The sequence below is a fragment of the Chrysochloris asiatica genome, unplaced genomic scaffold (genome assembly GCF_000296735.1).
Source record: "Chrysochloris asiatica unplaced genomic scaffold, ChrAsi1.0 scaffold00004, whole genome shotgun sequence".
NCBI classification, from domain to species: domain Eukaryota; kingdom Metazoa; phylum Chordata; class Mammalia; order Afrosoricida; family Chrysochloridae; genus Chrysochloris; species Chrysochloris asiatica.
The window spans coordinates 13,521,762-13,532,797 of NW_006408522.1; the positions used below are offsets into that span (position 1 = coordinate 13,521,762).

Genomic DNA, 11,036 nt, shown 5'->3' on the forward strand with positions numbered 1-11,036 from the left:
GATGGTGTCAAGTGTGGCAGCAGTAGTGAGGTTGGCCCAGGATCGGACATTGTTTCGTTCTGCTGTGCATGGGGTCACTATGAGTCGGTTCCGACTCTATGGCACCTGACAACAACAATGCTTTCTTTCAATTTTCGCAATCCAATCACCATGTTTGATCCATTTTAGACCACAGAAATTGGTAAAAATCCTCAGTTTCTTCCTCTTTGGCATTAGTGGTTGATGTGTAAATTTGAATAATAGTTGTATTGACATGTCTTCCTTGTAGCTATATGAATATTTCCTTGTAGCTATGTGAATATTATCCTATAACTGACACTGTTGTACTTCAGGATAGATCCTGAAGGATTTTTTGTATTTTGACAGTGAAGTCTGCCCATTCTGAGTTATCTTACTGATAATTCAGTATGATAATTATCTGGCCATTCAAATTATCTTACTGAATTATCAAAATTTTACTCACAAGTGATGATATTAATGATATTGTCTGATAATTTTCACATTCTACTGGGTCACCTCTGTTTGGAATGTGTCTTCCAATCAATTGGCCAGGTGGCTGTCTTCTAAACTTCATGGCATAGATGCTTGAATGTCTCTAGTGCTGCATCAGTTTGTTGAAAGATTTCCATTTATATTCCTTCAATTCCTGGAACTTTGTTCTTTGCCTATGACTTCAGTGTGCATTGAACTTCTTCCTTCAGTCCCATTGGCTCTTGATCATATGCTACCTCTTGAAATAATTGAACATTGACCATTTCTTTTTGGTACAGTGAATCTATGTATTCCTTAAATCTTTTCTGCATCATTCAGTGTTTTGATCAAAGAATCCTTTTCTTTCAGGTCAAGACTTGAATTTTTTCCTCAGTTCTTTCAGCTTGAGAAATACAGAGCCATTTTAAATCCAGATCTTTGCAAATTTTGGTATAATATTTGACTTTGTCTTCTCAAGCTGCCCTTTGAAATATTCTGTTTAGTGCCTTTCTTCCATTTTCTTTAGTATCTCTAAGCTGTAGAAGAAGTTTCAAAGTTTCTTCTGACATCCATTTTGGTCTTTTCTTTCTTTCTTCTTAATGATCTTTTGCTTTCTTCCTGTTTGATGTTTTTGATGTCATCTCACAACTCTTCTAGTTTCCAGTCACTAGTGTCTAATGCATCCAATCTGTTCTTGAGATGGTTTCTAAATTCACGTGGGGTATGCTCAAGGTCATGTTTTGGCTCTTGTGGACTTTCAATTTTTTTCAGCTTCAGTCTGAACTTGCATATGAGCAATTGATGGTCTTTTCCATACTGTGCATGTGGCCTTTTTTGGATGATAATATGGAGCTTTTTCACTGTCTCTTTCCAGAGCTGTAGTCAATTTGATTTCTTTGTATTCTATATGGTGAAGTTCATATGTATAATTATCTTTTATTTTGTGTAAAAAAGATATTTGCAATGAAGAAGTTATTGGTCTTACAAATTCTATCATAGAACTCAAGTATTAACTTTTATTATTCTCTTGATCAATTTTTTTGTCAGTTCTCACCTATAGCTAATATCCTAATTATATTCTTCCTACTGTCTCGGACCCAATGGAACATAGTTTTTTAATTTAGACTAGCAGCCTAGCAGAGAAGAGGTGAGGGTGGCAGGAGACAATAATGTTAAGTGGAGAGCAAAAACCTCTGTATTTAGTGACAAGAGACCTATGTTTAAGTTTTTGCCTTGTGAATCATTTGCTATAGTAACTTGAGTTTGTAACCTTAGTTTTTTTTTTCATTTGAAAGTAAGATAATACCCATGTCACTGACTTGTGGTAGTGATTAAATGAAATAGTAAACTTATCCACTAAAGGGTTGTTGTTAAGTGCCATCAAGTCAGTTTGGACACGTAGTAACCCTTTATACAGTTTCCCAGGGCCTGGACGTATCTGGGGACTCTGTAGATACTTTTGATACTGTCATCACATCTTATTGGAACTGTTACTGTTTTTGGTCTCCCCCCCAACTACAGTGCTAAGCACTGACTTCAAGGTCAAGGGCTAGGTTTTGTTTATTTCTGTATTCCCCAGTGCCTAATATGTATAGTAGGTGTGTAATAAGTGTTTTGTAAATAAAGGAAAAATAAATGACTTGGTGGGAGATGGAACAAAAATGTCAACTTGCCTGTCTTTTACATGTACTCCTTTCCTTTTTTTGCTCTTTTTTCTTTTTTAGTTCCTCACTTCTTCCCAATAAACAGTGTTGTAAGTCACTTACTATCCTTAACTCATCTTTTTAGAAGATAATGTTTATTTCATTTTCTCTCTTCACAAAATAAAAGGTAGCACGTCTCCATTATAAAGAAATGGTCTCAGCAACTTCTGGAAAAACTCTAATGGTTAATCAGTGACTTTTTATTTAAATACATATGCTTACTGCTGAATTGCATTGTAAAGCCCCCAGGCTGATTTATGGTTTCAGTCGGCCTTAATTAACACCTATTCCAGCAGGATAGTAAATGGGAATGGCCTTCACAATTGAGGTTGAACAATGAACTCTCTGGGTGTTGTCCAATTTGGAACATGATTTACATGGAAGCAAGCCCTTCCTTTCCCAGGATTATCCCTTTTTTGCCTGGTGTTTAGGACAGGTTATATATAATCCATAGATAGTAACATTTGCTGTCAAATACTTTTGCTGATTTAGAGCAAGGCCACAAAATGGTCACTTAATAAAGAAGGAGGAAAAAAACCTAATCTGAAGCTTTGCAGGGATTCCAGGTTCTTGCTATGTGTCATCACTCGTTCAGTCTGTGGCGGTTTTATGAAGTGGCCATAATGAAAGTCAGATAAAATGCTCAGGATATATACATTGAATCAACAGCCATTGGAGTCTGTGGTGCTGGAAGAGTTATAAGAGCACCATGAATGCAAATTTATTGCAAAAGAATCCAAGGGGTGGAGGAATGAATGTCTGCTGAATGGTACTACCTGACACGGGACACCAAAACTTTCCAGAGTGAGTGATTTAAGTGTAAGGTTTGGCTTGTAAAGCTGCCAGCTGCTTGGTTTCAAAACTTGAAACATTTCCAAAACATTGGATGAGGCACTTTATATGTGCACTAGAGTAAATACTCTGGTTTTACTGCCAATTTAAATGTGCTCAGTTTACAGTAATGAGCTTGTATAGGCATTACCTTGTTTATAGAAAGTGGAACAGGAAGAAATGAACATTAACCATTACCAGTAGCAATTCCCATTGCCTTCTACCACAACATTGATGCCAGGCAGTTTCTTCAGTTTGGGAACATGTCACAACTGACATTGGTGTGTGCTTGGTTTTAATGTCATGTTGATTCAACAGAGTAACAAATGCGGTGATTCACTGTGCCTTTGTCAAAGCTGCAGACCAGTTGAGGCTTCTTAGAGTTTCCTAAGCAGATGTCACTAGCATTCCCAGATAGGTAATCGGAGGAGAGGAGAGCAGGTAGGGTGGTGGGTTGAGGTACCCTGATGGAATTGAATTTGTTTTAGTCTATTTTATAGTGAATCGCTCATGGGAGTCACTATTTTCTCTAAAACTATCTAGATGTGTTTTGATGCACCCATGGAAACCCTTGTTGTTGTTGTTGTTGTTATGTGCCGTGGAGTCGGTTCCGACTCATAGTGACCCTGCACAGGGTTTCCCAGGCTGTTATTCTTTACGGGAGCAGAACACCTCATCTTTCTCCCGCAGAGCGGCTGGTAGTTTCGAACTGCTGACCTTGCGGTTTGCAGCCCGATTCCTAACCACTACGCCACCAGTCTTTATTATTAGGGATGGACTGGTACAAGAACCTCTTTTGTTCTTTTGTGCTCCTGGTACACCTATAGTAGAGATGCTGTTGTAGTGCCATCGAGTCAGTTCCAACTTATAGCGACTCTGTATAGGGATTCCAAAGAGTGGCTGGTGGGTTTGAACTGCTGACCTCTCAGTTAGCTGTCCAGTATTTATCCTACAGTGACACCCAGGAATCCATACTGGAGATAGGCAGGTGTACATTTAGATGGAAAGACACATAATTTTCTGGGTCTGGAGATGAAAGGAAGTATAGAAATCAAAGAAGACCCTAGTAAGCACAGTGCCTAGAAGACTTGGTCAAGTTAAGTATACATGTTTATGAATAGCAGGATGATTCTACCCAAGAAACACCACATTTCCCACTCAGTATAATTCCTTTCCCATTGTGTGAAGAATTCCTTCCCCATTGCACTAGCAAAATGCAGAAATTTACCACAACAAAAAGCATGATGTGTTCAGCAAATAGGATTCTGATGACTTAGGTATATGGCTACTACATTCTTTCATGTTACAAGATCATTGTAGTTTTTTATTGTTCTTGCTTGCATGCTTGTTGTAACATGCAATCAGTACAATGTCTAACATACATGTTCTTGTATATCCTATATGCGTATATATTCTTAGTGAAAAAGAAAAGAAAGCTAGTTATTTAATACTGAATAGTTCAAAATACTAAGCACCTAAATTTTGAATTTTATTTAAGATGAGTTCTACTTCTCACTGTTTTGTTGACACACCCTCTCTCTAATCCTCTATTCCTCATTTCCCTTCACCCTTAGTTCCCTTCTCAATTGTTTCTGACTATAAAATCTATAAGGCTTGTTTTTCTCAGTCCTTCTATTTCAACAGAGCTGTATTTTAAAAATAGTTTTTTCGCACTATTTTTCAATCTGTCTTTTAAGTCTCTTTTCTCTGTCTCGGCCACAATATTTTTCATTCCTTTCTCACTCCTTTTTCTCTTTCTTTCCTCACCCCCTTCTAAAATATGTGATTAATTTATAACATTAGTTTTTCCCTTTATGTTTTCCTAATCTTCTTTCTGTCTCTCTTTGATTATCTTTATGAGCTTCCTAACTTATTCTTATTCTCTATGAGAATAGAATATCTATCAGGATTTTTCTGATTTCTAGGCCTTGTTTAGGAGCCTTTGTGACATAGTGGGTTAAGTGTTGAGCTACTAATGGCAAGGCTGGTGGTTCAAAGCCAACAGTCTCTATGCAGGAGAAGGCTGTCGGCTCCTGTGAAGAGTTATCTATAGTCTCAGTTAGAAGCCCTCTGGAGCGGTTTTGTAGGAATTGACTCCTTGACAGTGGTTTGAGGCTAGGCTTGGCTAATTGAATATGCCCCCCCCACCCCCCCTTAGAAGAGATGGTAGAGGCTGGTATTGAGAACCCAGTTTAAAGTTAATGCTTTCCGGTTTTTGTAAGGCTAGGGAACGTTTTGAAGGAAAGAAGAGAAACTAAACTTGTGTTTTTTATTCTTTTTTGTCATACTTTTCAAACCAGAGTATCAGATAATCTTCAGAGAGGAGCTAAAGTTAAAGACGGGGGACTGATTAAGCCAGCTGAATAATTTTATTAAGGATCGAGTTTCTCCCTCCCATTTTCTGATCCCTGGTCAAACTCCCTCATTATTTCTTGTTTTCCTGAAATGTTCTTCTAACATGTCAGCCCACACAGAGCTCTCTTTTCCCTGAAACTAAGTCATGCAATGCTTATCTCTACCGTTCATCTTGGCACTTAATCACAGAGTGCCTTACATTATTTAGTTTTCCTGAAAGTAATCTTGTCTTCACGACATGATTGTAAACTCCAGGGTAACAGAGTATGTGTCTTCTGTGGATTTTCAGTACTACCTACGAGCAATACTGTATTTAAAATAAGGCTTTCATAACAGTTTACAGATTTTCCAGTAAAATCAGACTTGTGTTCACCTATAGATACTCGTTTTGTTCTGTCAACTTGTTTATCAAAAAAGTATCTGGGAGGGAAATTTGTAGGTCCCTCAGTCTCATAAAAATGGTTGCATTGCAACCGGAAGTTGCAGTTCTTCTTAAGCTTATTACCTTTATTTATTTTAAAAGTGAGCTCTGGTAGTATAGTGGTTACGAACCAAGCTGCTAGCCTCAAGGTCAGATGTTTGAAACTGCAAGCTGTCCCATGAGAGAAAAATGAGCTTTCTGTTCCCATAAAGATTTACACCCTCGGAAACCCTGTACAGGGTCGCTATGGGTCGGAACCGACTCGATGGCACTTAACAACAACAATGTTGTTAAGTATCATCGAGTTGGTTCCGAACCATAATGACCCTGTATAGGGTTTCCAAGAAGTGGCTCGTGAGTTTGAACCACCCACCTTGTATTTCAAATTGACTTTTTGGTCCAGTGCATTATCCTGCAGCACCATTTATTGTTGTTGTTAGGTGCCATCGAGTTGGTACTGACTCATAGCAACTCTATGCACAACAGAGCAAAACACTGCCCGGTCCTGGGCCAATATCACAATTGTTGCCACGCTTGAGCCCATCAATGCTGCCATATTGCCAATCCATCTCGTCTGGGGGTCTTCCTCTTTTTCGCCCTCCACCTTACCAAACATGATATCCTTCTCCAACAACTGGTCCTTCCTGACAATAAGTCCTAAATATGCATGATGAAGTTTGGCATTAGAAATATTTGAAGTTAGCCTGAGAAGCAAAAAAATATTCAAATATTGTTGAGGTACAGTACTATCCTATGTACCAAAAGAGTTGTTCAGAACAAATTCTAAAATTGTTAAGGGTGGTTATTAAATGTAGCAAACATAAACATTTCAACTTTAAAATGCTAAGAGAAATAGTCATCTTTATCACCTGAGATTTTATTTTTTATCTTTTAAGTGACTGAGTCAGAGTATCATATTTCCTTTTGGTTTATTCCTTGGTTCTTAAGCTTGAGAAAATTCACCTATCTTAAAGACTTCAGGAGCCTGGGGGCACAACAGTTAAGCGTGTGGTTGCTAAACAAAAGGTGGGCTAATGCATCAGACTGCAAAATTGTTTGAACTGCAAGGTCAGTGGTTCAAGCTCACCAGCTGCTAGTTGGAAACCCTATACAGAGTCGCTATGGGTCGGAATAGACTCGACAGCACTTAACAACAACAAGTGATTTCTCAGGAGAAAGACTTGATCTTCTTTAATAAAGAAGACCAACCACAAGAACCATGACCCTGAGACCAGAAAAACTAGATGTTGCCCAGCTACCACCACCAACGTCTCTGAAAGGGATCCCATTAAAAGGTTCTGGATAGAGTAGGGGGCAATGTGAAACAAAATTCAAAATCATGAAAGATCAGGCTTCCTGGTTGGATGGAGACCATAGTGGAACCTCTAACACTATGTATGGTTCTTAGTCACTCTTCAGATCTGGAAATGTACTCACTCCCATGGCTCAATTTTCAACCAGACAATCATTATTAAGTGCCATGAGTTGGTTTCCCCATGGCTCAATTTTCAACCAGACAACCATTATTAAGTGCCATGAGTTGGTTTTGCTTCATAGCAACCCTGCAGAGAGTTTCTGAGGAGCAGCTGGTGAGTTTGAACTGCCGACCTTGCAGTTCAAACCAACTTTGCAGTTCAGTGCTGATCCTACAGTGCCATACCAGAGAACAGTGACACTAGTGAAGCATACCTTAGAATAATCAACCATCTGCGATCAAAGGGGATACGTTTACCCAAAGACAAAGTTTAGGAGACTTAGGAAAAAAGGAGAAATGGAAACAGACAACCGGGAAGAAGTGGGATGAATGCTGTGGCCTGGTGGGGATTGAGAGGGTGAGATGAAACAAACACGCTGTATATGAATTGTCAGATGGAAAACTAATGTGCAGTGTAAACCTTCATCCAATTCACAGTAAAAAGGGGGGTTTGGGTACATTTTGTTTTGAAAAAAGCATTACAGTTAGTCAACGTTAAAAAAAAAAAGAAAAAACAAAAAAATTATAACCAAGAGCACACTCTAATTCAGTTGTACTCTGTTGTCCAGTTGCTGTGAGCCACAGTTGACTTACTGACACCCACCAACCAACACAGAGATTCATAGTCTACTAGAGTGCTGCTGTCTCTTTGCTGTCATCTTCGGACTCATTTAATAATTGTGAAATATCTTCCTCTTCAAATTTCCTTCTCTTCTTCATAATGGGAAGTAGTGAAAATTCTGAATTCTTAATCATGTTCAGTGAAAATTAAGAATGTGAGAAAGATTATGTCTCCCAAACTCTTGCTGTACCTTCTTGAAAGATGGTGCTTTAGTCAGGACACTACTATAAGAAAACTAAAGAATGGTAAAATAGCTGTGATTTACTCATTTATTGGAAATTGCAAAAAAAAAAAAAAAAAATCAAATGGAACACATAAACATCAGTATCCTGGACACTAGTGAGCTGAAATGGACTGGTATTGGCCATTTTGAATCTGACAATTACTATGCCGACTATGCCGGGAATAGCAAATTGAAGAGTAATTGTGCCACATTCATCATCAAAAAGAACATATCAAGATCAGTCATGAAGTTCACCACTGTCTTTGATAGGATAATATCCACACACGTACAAGGAAAACCAGTTAATACCACTATTATTCAAAATTGCACAACAATCACTAGAGCCAGTGATGATGAAACTGAAGAATTCTACCCATTTCTTTTGTCTGAAATTGATCAAACATGCAATCAAGATGTATTGATAATTACTGGCAATTGGAATGCAAATGTTGGAAACAAAGAGGAAGGACCAGTAGTTGGAAAATATAGCATTGGTGATCGAAAAATGCTGGAGATTGCATGATAGAATTTTGCATGACCAATTACTTCTCCATTGCAAATACCTTTTTAAAAAAGCATAAAAGGCGAGTATACCCATGGACCTCACCAGATGGAATACACAGAAATCAAATTGACAGTATCTGTGGAAAAAGACAATGGAAAAGTCCCATATCATTAGCTAAAACAAGGCCAGGGGCAGACTGTGGAACGGACCATCAATTGCTAATATGCAAGTTAGGTTGAAGCAGAAGAAAATTAAAACAAATCCATAAGAGCCAAAATATGATCTTGATCATATCCTATCTGAATTTAGAGATCATCTGAAGAGCAGATTTGATGCATTAGACAATAAAGACCAAAGACCAGAAGAATTGTGGGATGATGTCAATAACATCATACAGGAAGAAAGCAAAAGGCCTTTAAGAAGACAAGAAAAAAGGAAATGACCAAACTGAATGTCAGAAGAGACTCTGAAACTTGTTTTCCAGCGTAGAGATGAAAGCAAATGGAAGAAACAAGAAGGTAAAGAACAGAATAGAAATTTTCAAAGGGCAACTCAGGAAGACAAAGTAAAATATTACAAGGAAATGTGTCCTTTAATATTTGACTTTGACTCTAGGCTGGTCTGTTCCACAGTCTGCCCCCAGCCTTGATAGCATCAGTGGGCTCAAGCATGGCAACAATTGTGAGGTTGGCCCAGGACCAGGCAGTGTTTCGTTCTGTTGCGCATAGGGTCACTATGAGTTGGTACTGACTTGATGGCACCTAACAACAACAACAACATGGGCAAATTAATTGAATGATGCAGAAAGCATCAAAGGAAGATGGAAGGGATATGCAGAGCCACTATACCAAAAAGAAATGGTCCATGTTCAACCATTTCAAGAGGTAGCATATGCTCAACAGCCAATAATACTGAAGAAAGAAGTCCAAGGTGGATTGAAGGCATTGGCAAAGACCAAGGCGCCACAAATTGATGGAATACAAATTAAAATATTTCAACCTACTTAAGTAGCACTGGAAGCTCTCACTCATCTATGTGAAGAAATTTGCAATAAAGCTACCTGGCCAACTGCCTGGAAGAGATCCATATTTGAGCCCATTCCAAAGAGAGGTGACCCAAAGGAATGCGGATGTCATCAGACAATATCATTAATATCACAAGCAAGTAAAATTTTGCTAAAGATAATACAAAAGCAGATGCAACCATAGATTGAATGAGAACTTCCAGAGGTTCAAGTCAAAGTTAGAAGAGGACATGAAACATGAGGGGTATCATTGCTGGTGTCAGATAGATCTTGCTTGAAAGCAGAGAATACCAGAAAGATGCTTACATGTGCTTCATTGACTAGCAAAGGCTTTCAGTGGTGTAGATCATAACAAGCTATGGACAACATTGTGGAGAATGAGTATGTCAGAACAGTTTATTGTGCTCATGAGGAATCTGTACATGGACCAAGAGGCAGTTTTTCGAACAGAACAAGGGAACAATGAAGGGCTAAAAGGAGGAAAGGTGTGCACTAGAATTGTATTCTTTCACCATACTTATTCAATCTATATGCTGCTAAAGTAATCTGAGAAGCTGAATTATATGAAGAATAATGTGGCATCATGATTGAAGGAAAACTCATTAACAACCTGTGATATGCAAATGATACAACCTTGCTTGTTGAAAGCAAAGAGGACTTAAATACTTACTGGTGAAGATGAAAGACCACAGTCTTCAGTATGGGTTGCATTTTGATGAAAAGAAAACAAAAAATCCTCACCAATGGACCAATAAACAATATACATATAAATGAAGGGAAAATTGAAGTTGTCAAAGATTTCAATTTGCTTGGATCAACCATCAACACTCAAGGAAGCAGCAGTCAAGAAATCAAACGATTAGGCAAATCTGCTATATAGTACCACTTTAAAGTGTTGAAGAGCAAAGATGTCAGTTTGAGGACTAAGATAATCTCATATGCATGTGTGGCATTGTGAGTTAATGCACTGGACTGCAAAGTCGGTTTAAACCACAAAGTTGGTGGTTCAAGCTTACCAGCTGCTCCTGGAAAACGTATCTTTACACAGCCGCTATGGGTCAGAACCAACTTGATGGCAGTTAACAACAACAACCACAAAATATGCATGTGAAAGTTGGACAGTGAATAAAGAAGACCTTAGAAGAATTTATGCATTTGAGTTATGGTTTGGAGTAGAATATTAAAAGTACCATGAACTGCCAAAGGAACTAACAGATCTGTGTTAGAAGAATTCTAGCCAGAATGTTCCTTAGAAGCCTGGATGGCCACAGTTAGACTCTCATACTTTGTTTTTGTTTTTTTTATTAAATAAATGTTTTATTGTGAATTGTGTGATAGTCTACATGGGAGAACATTAGTCCTACATCCATTCTATCATACATTGTTTCATTGGCATAGTTACCATCC

The 11,036-nt window shown here is 38.2% G+C and overlaps 1 protein-coding gene across 3 annotated transcripts in view; it reads left to right on the forward strand.

The window, feature by feature from the left end:
- Positions 1–11,036, forward strand: part of ALDH1A2 (aldehyde dehydrogenase 1 family, member A2) — a 134,336-nt gene that overhangs the window by 43,581 nt on the left and 79,719 nt on the right. The window contains exon 1 of one of the 3 annotated variants that reach the window (XM_006831606.1): positions 8,961–8,984. The exons of the other annotated variants lie outside the window; for them this stretch is intronic. The gene's annotated coding sequence lies outside the window, so the exon portion shown is untranslated. Of the gene's footprint in view, positions 1–8,960; positions 8,985–11,036 lie in introns of those variants that run through there. 3 annotated transcript variants of the gene reach the window in all.